This window comes from Orbicella faveolata, unplaced genomic scaffold (assembly GCF_042242905.1).
Source record: "Orbicella faveolata isolate gen_17 unplaced genomic scaffold, um_ofav_v1 contig_35, whole genome shotgun sequence".
In the NCBI taxonomy this organism is placed as follows: Eukaryota; Metazoa; Cnidaria; class Anthozoa; order Scleractinia; family Merulinidae; genus Orbicella; species Orbicella faveolata.
In genome coordinates, this window is record NW_028301564.1 from 17,501,638 (window position 1) to 17,512,500 (window position 10,863).

General features: G+C 38.1%; 1 long non-coding RNA gene across 1 annotated transcript in view; it reads left to right on the forward strand.

Annotated features, from left to right (window-relative positions):
* Positions 1-10,863, forward strand: part of LOC149103547 (uncharacterized) — a 58,380-nt gene that overhangs the window by 17,050 nt on the left and 30,467 nt on the right. The window lies entirely within an intron of this gene.

Genomic DNA, 10,863 nt, shown 5'->3' on the forward strand with positions numbered 1-10,863 from the left:
TTCCTAGATGTTTTGCTATTAATGTTGCAGCCTTGTACTCGTTTTTGATTCTCATTTATTCTAAACTTATCATCAGCTCCTCTGTCTTTCATGTATTCTATCATGTATTTTCTTCTGTAAGCTTTACATTTTTCGCTGTTATTAACTGGTTTGTTTTCATTTGCATTTCTTTGTTTGTTTGCTGTTGTCACTTATCTCCATTGTTCTGTTTTCTACTATGGAAACATAATGAAATTCATCTAGGTGTCCAATGTAAATGTTTAGGGCATTTGTAACATTCACTGGTTCAACAACAGTAACTGGAGAAAAAGTTGGATTTGATTCAGCAATATGAATTGATAAATTAAGACAATTGGCAACAGCTTGAATTACGATAGCATCAGCCCATGTTCCTTGACATGACTTTCTTTCCAAATAACCTTGCCAAGAATGCTCAGTTTTACTCTCTATAAAATTGTTCAGGGTGATTCACTAAACACTGAATGCCAACACTGCGCACATAGAAATGACTATTAGGATTTCCATAGAGTTAATGTGATACAGCCCTAAAAAAGCAATCACCACCTCCTTCAACATCAAGTGCAGTTCTGCCTAACTGAGACAATCTGAATTCTAATAAACAGACAGAATTTGTGGGTGATATAAAAGGTACTGATATGCAATACCGGTACTCATTTGCAGGACCAGGATTTGACTCCATATCTCCACTCAATGATATGATTCTGCTCAAAAAATGATACGTTTTCATTTGGAGCTGCCTTAATTTTCTGAAAATATTACCTTCAGCTATCATACAAAACAGAGGCAAGTTTTTATGCTTTGGAGTCCTTGTTCAAAAAATACACAAACTTAAACTTTGTCTAATGAAATACCTCTATATCACTCTAAGAAATGACAACCATGGTATCCACACAACATAGCCTTCAGCTTGGAGGATTTCGTGACATTAATTTCTAATGTATAATTTCACCGACATTTTTTGTAATTTTTAATTTTTTTTTTTGCCATTAGAAAGTCTGGTAACCATTTTGTAAGAAATTATGGAGGGTTCTCTTTCACGTGTCATTCTAAACTGAGGATGGGAGACAATGGTAGCTCAGAATTCCATACATTTACATTTTTATCTGCATTTCTGTACTGACAATTACTTGACAACTGAACTGGTATTTTATTTTGATTTTCAAACTGCTCGGGTATTGTAGGATTACCTTCGATAATCAATTGCTCCTGACCTTGGTGTATTTCAGGTGGTATTCAGCAGGTAACAGATCATCTGTTTGGCATTTATTTGTTGTTTGATATTTTGTATTTGTTATGGTATTTGTTATTTGGCGTATATTGTATTTAGCATTTGTTTGGCAGTTGTGTTCAATCTCTATAGCTTGTCACAGTTGTGACATTTAAGTCCCAGCGAGAGGGGAACTTGACGAAAGCTTCATCGATCTCCTTTGTCATGTGACATTTTCTGATCAGCTTCCAGCGAATTGCGAAATATTAAAAGCGCATTTAATTTTAAATCATACGTCCTGCGAGTATTTTTAGAAAATTCAAAATGCAATACAGTAGAAGGAGGGCAGCTTACCTTTTTCCCCAGACCATAAAGCATTCATTTGGAATAGTTTGTTTTGTGCATTCTATTCCTCGTCATCCAAATGTATCTTGGAGACATTGTAACTTTTAAGACTTTAAAACCCATTTCTTTCCACTCGAGCTTTCTTGAGCACATTTCCTGTTTGTTTGTGAGGTCTTCAAAAGTGTACTTTGATGAAAGATGGAGCGAAAGGAAAGAAAACTCGCCTTGACAATTTTTGCGTCGGGCTCGACACAAGGGACGCCATTTTGTAAACATGTACTGCCACCTTTGTTCCACCCCCTCCCCCCACGTATATGAACATAAAATAATGACACGACTTTGTGACAAAACCAAACCTAGTATGGGGGACAGGGGGAAACGTGTTTAATTCATGTTTAATGCGGATTTAATGCATAAATTAATTCTCTAACAGGAATGGAGTGACAAATCCAACCATCACTATTCCTCATGGTATGAAGTACATACCATGAGGTAAAAATGATTGTATAAGCCAGTTAGGCATCACACTGAGACCTAACTGCTACTGATATCATGCATGCACGCATGGCGCAGATGTAATCAATCGTTGGCGTGATTCAATATCTATACCATTTTGGTCATGTATGTGAATAGCTTGTTCCACTGTTATTGCTGGGAACTGCTTGCAAGCTTTAACAACTATAGTACACATGGTCTTTCAGGGTCCGAAATTAACTTTTGAAGTAGGTTGCTCATTGGACAACCATCTTTTCAGATCTGGACGTCCGAGATGAAATCTAGTCGTCAAGCAATAAAAGGAGGCATGCCATAACTTAATATATTCAAGATTCCATTGGCCATTCCTCTGGTTTTTGATTCCGAACAATATTTTCTTTGACCGCTAACTTGTGCACTGCACTTTCTTCATGTTTTCTTAGTGTTTCAAGTCGAAATGTTGTACACTTCTCCTTTGAAGCCAATGCACTTTGACTACGCTCTTCTCGCCCTCCAGTGTTGTAGTGTATACAGTATGAACAAGTCATAGAATTTGTATTTTCGAAATACTGGAGCCACGGCCGACCAGCTTTCCACTGCGGCTGAAATTTTCGAAGCCGTGAGTTTTGAGGCCTGGAGGCTTCTGTTCGGGTTTTCTTGCTTTCTGATCCAGTTTCTCCTTGGCCTTCCGAATCTTTTGGTGCATCTTTTCGTTTTCTATCATCATCACCCTTTGTTTTCTCGAAGGTGTTAAAATACTGGAACAAAGTGTTTTGCTTCACTGAATCCACAGAGTCTGCCATTTTGAGAGAAGCACATGGCATGTACATCCGCGAGTTTCTAAGAGTTTGGGTCATTACTGCTCAGCGGTAAAATGCAAAACAAGATGGCGGAGTAAACGAACGTTCGTGTGCGAATCGTAACAAATGGACTGGCTATTTTACTGTTCCATTTCTCATACAGAAATTTCTACCGAAGATTATAAATTTTAAGGTCCTTAGCAACTGTGTACATCTTCAAGAGGCTGGGAGCTTGAATTATGGTCGTCCAATGGGCAACCATGTTCTGCGATTTGGTCATCAGTGTTAAATTCTGGTTGTCTCTGACGACTGGACGACCGTTAATTTTGGACCCTGTCTTTGCCTTGGAGGATTGATCTTTCTGAGGCCTTTTTTTGCGTGAATGGATGTAAAGTCATCAACTATTGGTACTGTCAGTCACTTGCGTTCTGTTGCCTCAGTGATGAAATCTTTAAAAGATTTGAAATGAGATTCAGGCACTGTGTTCATAACATTGTTAACAGCTCTCCTGGCTCAAGTATGTCCCATGCTATGTTTGATTTCAATCTCTTCTTTTTTTTTTGACATTTTATTTTTTTTAACGGTACAATAAAATACAATTACTTACAATATTACATAGTTACACTAATAACAATACACTATGTCACGTACGGCTAATTACAACTTACTTACGGTACTTACAACATGGTTACTTACACCTCTGTCAATTACAACACTATTCTTACACTATTCGCATCCTTTTTTTCTTAATTGTTATTATATTACAGTGGCACCTAATGTATACATGTAGTTTTTTCCCTATATTTGCAAATTTACAGTTAAATAATAAATATGAAATTAAATATTAATTAACCATAAACATCAGCAGCATATAAGATTAAATTAAAAAGGCCCACGTGCAAAAAAATTTTGGAATTGCTTTTTTTGCAGTTGCAATCTCTTTAAGAATTTCAAGTTTACCGGGAATGAGCGATAGAAAGTTTTGTAAATCTCAAACATCTCCGCGAAGGCTTGTGCAGAAAATACAATATTTGGCGATCAGTAGACAATTTAGGACTTGCCAATGCTTTGTCCTGTCATGCCAGCCGTAGAGTATATGGCCTATGGATAATGTTATTGTTTCATTTGTGTTTTGGTACCACCAGTCTTGAAACAGAATCGAGAAATCGACTGATAGTGTGCAGTTTATTGGCAGGTGATGCAACGTTTGTTCTTCTGCGTTGCATAAGTTGCATATGGGGCTTTCTGAAATGCTGTCTCGATAAAGTGTAACACGGGTTGGAAGCATGTTATGAATAACTATACTGATGGATGGTGTTTAAAAGAGAGGAGTAAATAGAAGTGCTTCTTAGGGTGTTGACTGTGGTATCGTGTGTGAAGTTCGGAATAGGGTTTTTAAGACAAGCTTTCCAATTTTTTGGGAATGCATTAACCAGGCCATAGTATATGGTGAAAGGAACCTTCAAATTGAATTTTATTGCAAGTTCATGCCACTTCGAAAAATCCTGATTTTGGTTAATGTCGCTTATCTTGGTAATGGTGGCGTCATACTACCGAAACAGGTAGACCGTGAATTAAAAGATATGCGTGACAGTTGATTTTGGTGCTAAACGTCAACGACTTAGGTCACGTGGCTTTTTTTTTCAAACCAAAAACATGAACTCACGTGACCACATTCCAGAACTCTACGATTATTCGCAATAGTTGCCCTTTTTGCTTTTCTTCCTTCTCTGGTCACAAGTATGTTGCAGCTAAAAGTTTTTTATAGCATCCCAGAAGGAGTCGACAGGTGTGAAGTCATCTTCACCGAAAGTATAATACGGAATTTTGAAGATCTCATGCAAGTAATTAGAGGTAAAATTGAAAGTTTACAGTTTATACCTGACACGGAACTATGAGTACTGTACACGGATGATGAGAACATGTTGGTAACCATACGCCCGAAGACTCCTTCCACGATGCTTGGCATTGTGCTTCCAAAGTGCAAGGAATGACATTTCGCTGTTTAAAGATAAAAATCATGTGGCAACCTAAATCAACACCTGAGTTAATTTCCGCGAAGCGTCAGCAGATGAGAGAGGGAAGCGCAACAGACAGGGATTCAAAGAGAAAACTCAAATTTGGCGAGAACTGCTCAAAACATCTGCTTCTTTTGTCTACTCCGAAATCTCTACCCAACACCTCTTCTGAAGATGATCTGATTCCTGACATTGGAACAAGCAAAACCTATCTATCTCCACCTCGAAAACAACAGCGCCGAGTTAGAACAGGCGATTTGCCCGAAAACAGTGCGCTAAATCGTGGGCCACGATCAAATCATTATATGTCCCCCTTGGATCTCCTCATATCAGATAAACAAGAAGTAAAAAAAGAGAGGAAAAAGGTGGCGGAAAAAGAAGAGGAAGTACAGCGATTGATGGCTAGATACGGCAAACATGCGGGGATCGATTATTCGAAATCTTCTTGTACCAACTGTCATCGGCATGAAAGGCACAATCGTGTCAACTGCCCGTACAAAGCTCACCCTTGCTAATCAGCAGAATTTTCTGGTGACTTAAGCAAACACAAAGATGAAAAAGATGTTGTTTCTCACGCAGTTAACGAACTTAACAATGCAAAGAAAGGTCTTGAGAAACTGCAAAACACTTTGTCAATGAAGATAGCACTAAAGAATCAAACATCAAACTCATTCTCAAGTCTTATGTGATCGTGATTGACTAACGAGTGCAAGCCACACTACCTAAATACTCAAGGGTTTGAAAACTGGCGTCAGGTTAACAAGGATTTAAAGAAACCTGAATCGCATTTTAAAGGAAAAATTCCCCCAGTTGGGGTCAGCTTACTTGAGGCACTGACGGAATATGACAAGAAGATAATGCTAGAAAGCTACCAAGTGCCATACCGAGGAAATCCCGTGCGAACTTTATGGGAATTAAAAGGCATTAAATGGCCTTCAGAAACCCCTGAACCTCTGCAATATAAACCCGTAGACTCGCCGCTTAGCTTTACTTTTAGCGAATCTTATTCAACTGGCACAGAACTCCAACCATTAACAGTTGAAGACGAAGAGGAGCAACTGGCCGTTGCACTGAAGGAAAGCAACTTGTACTTGCATGGTACGCAAACTAAACCCAGCGCAACTATCACCCGAGCGACACTTTCCACGAGTGAAGGAAATGATGACAATAAGCGAACTGAACTTAACGATGCTGCAAATGCTCTACTAAATTTGTCCAAACTAAGCTCAAATTAAATAGTCTTCATTTCAAAATACGGTGCGATTCAGCAGGGGACAAACTGTCTGGCTGTCAATTACCTGCTTGAACCATGTTGTACTTTTAAAGAGTACATATTTTACTGCTCTTGAAATTTTTAAGTTAATGCGTTTAAAATTCCGATACTAAGAAAGATAAACATTTTTTCCTTGGAAAAGAGTAATTTCATGTTGTATTTTTCTGTTTATAAGGTCTACAGCCGACAAAGATAACAAAATACTGAAAGTAAACAAACATGCACGCACTGCCACTTCAGCGATTCTCAGTTACAAATGGACTAGAACAAAACATTGAAAGTTTTAATATTGTTCAAGAAACGTAAATTGTAACTTACATTAACCATTGTTGAAGTTCTACAGTTTTGTACAAATGTTACTTTACGTGACATGCTTGCTGCAATAATAGTAAATTTAAACTGAAACTTTCATCAGACAAATGAATAAAAACTTGTGTTGTTTTTATATCAGATCAACAGGTTCTTTAGTTAACAAGGTAATTCGATTCAGTACACAGCGAATAAAATTTAACTGACATAGCTACAAGATAAAGCTATAAAAACCAAACATGTCCTCAGTAGTTATGAGTTCCAACGCCTCAAAGATTGCAACATGAACGTTTTCATGCAATAGGCATCGAAATTCCTCCTTCTTTAAAACAGTTTTTAATTTATTGGAAACGAATTCTGCGACGTTGAATTCTGGTGAAAGGGATGGAGTGTAAATGATTTGTGCTCCCATGTGCAATAGCCATCTTTGCAAAATGTCCCCAGTCTCGAAACGATGTGTGGCGCAATTGTCAAGAATGATATAATCACCAAATTCAATTGCTGGATTACCGAGTGCAGTTGTGGCTTGGCCAGCTTCAGCAAAGAAATTGAGAAAATTTGTAGAATCCGACGCGCCCTCCACAGTGTTTGCATACAGTACTCCTTCCAGTCCACACAATAAGCTAAGCGTTACATTTGCTCCTTTTTTATTTCCAGAAATTATTTCAACCGCTATTTCCCCTTTGAGAGAATTTCCATAAGCGGGGTTTCCTGTCCCACTATGAACGCCAGCCTCATTGAAAAATTTAAGTTTTTCTGGTGGCAAAGCACTCAAAGTATTTAGAAACTGTTGACAGTAAACTGTGTTCACAGGGGTAAATTTTTCCGCAGATGCCTTCGTCAGTCGTTTTCTAGTGTAAGGTCCTTCTGGCAGCTTATTCCTGATAACATTTCCGATCGCTGTCAAGGACGTTCCGCCTTCTAAAGTACTGTAGTTTTCAAGAACATCTTTAACCGATTTATAGGGAAGGGAAGGCTTCTCCTGTTTGAGAAATTCCATCAGTTCTATGTCCTCAGGCTTGAGGTGTGACGGATTACCTGATAGTTTCTTCGAAGGGAAATGGTCACCTGTAGCGCACACATTTTGCCATAACTTTGAAACAAATTGAGTTGACACTCTGAAGCGGTTAGCAACATCGGAAAACTTTCCTGGAAAGAACCCTGAGGCTGGATCTCCGCCTTCTGCCATAATGGAGTCGATAACACTTCCTTTCAAACTTTCATCGATTGATTTTCCTCGGTAGTAACTTCGCCCTTTGCTGTTTATGGAGAATGCCATTCTTTGACTCGCTCTATCGCGCTCTTAGGAATGTAACCACGTGAGTTCGTGTTTTTGGTTTGAAAAACAAAGCCACGTGACCTAAGTCGTTGATGTTTAGCACCAAAATCAACTGTCATGCGTATCTTTCAATTTGCGGTCTACCTGTTTCGGTAGTACCAATTTTGATAAAAAACAGGTTTTTTTCCCACAAGAATTTTCCTGTTATTCCACAGTATTTTGTTTTTAGGATTTATTTTGGAATCGATGCCCATTAAGATTTTGAACTCGCACCAATAATCTAAATGTGGGAAGCGCATCATCAAGGTCAAATATACTTGTTGCAAAGTTGCATTTTGTTAGGAAGGCTAGACCACCATGATTGTGCAAAAGCTGGTTAGGAATTATTTTCCAGGAGGCTTGTGACTTGTCTTGAATTCTGTTGACCCAAGTTATTTTAAGCGCTTTTTCCATGATCTTATAATCACACATTTTCAATCTGCTGTTTTTTTTCTCCAATTATGTTGTTTCTTTTGATTTTAGGGGGCTTCCCTGCCCAAATAAAGTTGACAATTAGCTTATTTATTTCTTGGATGTAGTGATCTGGAACAGGGTGCACGGAAGCTGAGTAAATTAATTTAGATATCCCAAGTGTTTTGACTGTGTTAATCTTTCCATAAAGAGTTAAATTTCTCTGTTGCCAAGTGTTTAGCGTTTTCTTGAGGTTAAGTATTTTTTCACCAAAGTTCAATCTGTTAGCACTTTCTTGGTTGTAAGAAAAGAAGGCACCAAGGGCGTTGATAGGTTCTTTTGGCCATTTGAAACCAAAAGGTTCATGAGTTCTGTCTTTCCATTTGCCTAGCCACATTGCTTCAGTTTTAGTGGTGTTTATTTCTAGACCAGAATGGTCTTTGAAATCATTTAACACCCTCAAAAGACTTGTAATGGAGTCGAGTTCATGAACAGATACTGTTGTGTGGTTGGCATATTGACTTATTTTAAGCTCATGCTTGTTGACTTGGATACCTTTAATAGTGGGATCATTTTTTTATGGATTTAGAGAGGAGTTCTATGTGGAGAACAAGGAGGACACCAGACAACAGACAACCTTGTCGGACTCCCGGCTGTAGGGAGAAAAAAGTTGAAGCATGACCATTATTCAAAACACAGCTGGTAACAGAAAATTTTCATCCAATTTTGAATGTCATGGCCGAAGTTGAAGAGCTGAAGTGTTTCTAAGAGATAGTCCCATTCAATGGAATCGAGTGCTTTTTTGAAGTCCAAGAAAATGGCAATACCTTTTTGATTTAGCTTATCCACGTAATGTATTAAGTTGTAGATTAGCCTTACATTTTCATCAGTGTAGTGGCCTTTAACATAACCAGTTTGATCGGGGTTTATTGACGTTGGCAAGACTTTTTCAATTCTCTTGGCTATAACTTTAGTGAGAATCTTGTAGTCGACGTTCAGAAGTGAGATGGGCCTTAGATTTTCCAGAATAGTTTTATCCTTGGATTTTTTTTGGATAAGCGAGATTTTTCCTTGTCTTGGGCTCATAGAAAGCATACCATGCTGAGAAGCGAAGTTGTAGCTGGCTAGCAGATCATGACAGATGTCAGGCCAAGAGAATCAGTAGAATTCAGCTGGCAGACCATCTGTGCCCAGGTTTTTGTTATTGTCAAAGTCCTTGAGCACATTTGTGCATTTTTCTTCGTTTACTAATCCTTCACAAGATTTCTTCTCTTCTTTGCATTTTCTGGATTAAAAAATGGCAAGTTTTTGAAAATTTTGGGATTGATATTTGTGGAGTGGTATACCGACTCATAAAACTTTTTTTTTCTTCTAAGATTTTGAATTGATCTTCTGTGTAACAATTTTCCCCAACTTTGAGTTTTGAGACTGTTTTGATATCATGATGGCGTTTTTCTAAGCTGTAGAAATACTTTGTGTTGCGTTCTCCTTCATGCCATCTCACTTTGCTTCTTAGAATTGCGCCGTTGGTTTTGGTCAACATGATTTTTTTGAGACGTGATCTAGCACGTTATAGTTCGAGTATGATGTTTCTGTTGTGCGTCTTATTTCCGCTCTGGCTTGAAGGTCATTTTTTTGTGCAGTAATTTTTCTTCATCTCAATATTTTTTCGCTTTTTGTTTAGAGTACTTATCGTGAAACCTCTTATCTCCATTTTTATGAGGTCTCATTTTAAACCTAAATCATGAGTCTCGTATTTCTCCTTAAAGATTGGAATGTTTATCATAAGTGCTGTCAAGTATTTAAATAAAGTCTACGAGTCCTCAGCTGCTACGTTCACTATGAATGATCAACTGAAAGGTTTGAAGTGTAAATGGAGGCACGCTTAGCAAATGATCAAGGGCTAAGTTTATTGGCTCAGTTGAGTTGCGGACAGAAATGCATGAACGCGGGCTGAGCGTGTTGCTAGCAAAAAAGGATTGTGTATATTTGCTTCTGCTTTGAAAACAAACCTTTTGAAAGTGCTTCTTTGTTTACAATTTTTTATGATTGTGGCGTGATTGAAGGAAGTTTTGCACGGACTAAAATGTCCTTGAGTGATTTTTCTTTCTTGTAAGATACAATCGGTGGCTGGTTAAAGATATGTGCAAGTCTAGGCTGCTGTTGAGTGATATGCCAGTGTTTCATGAGAATCTTTTTAAGATTCGGTGTGGCCAGGTTATAAGTGGTAACAAATGGTAAAATTTCTTTCGCCTTCTTTGTTTTGTTATGAAGAGTTTCTGTTCTGTCTGAGAACTGAACTTCAGTCAAGATTTCATGAATGATCACCTTGGGATAGCCTCTGTTACTGAGTCCGCTCAAAATCTCGTTTGTATTTGTTAAAATTCTCTTTGACTGAGTTGGTTCTTAAGAGACAATGCTTCTCCTTTGATAAAACCCTTTTTAGTATTGAATGGGTGGCAGGATGAGAAGTGTGTATACTGAAAAGTTTCTGTGGGCTTGAAGTGGTTTTGTGAATCAAGAATTTTAAGAGTTGAAAGGCGAGGTCCTTTGAATACCTCTGTCGAGAAAAACAGCGTGTTCAGATGACATTTCACAAGTGAATTTGATCGTAGGGTGGAACGAGTTAGCGAAGTTAACAAAAATGGAAACTTCTTCCATTGGAATGTTCCACAAAGAAAATATGA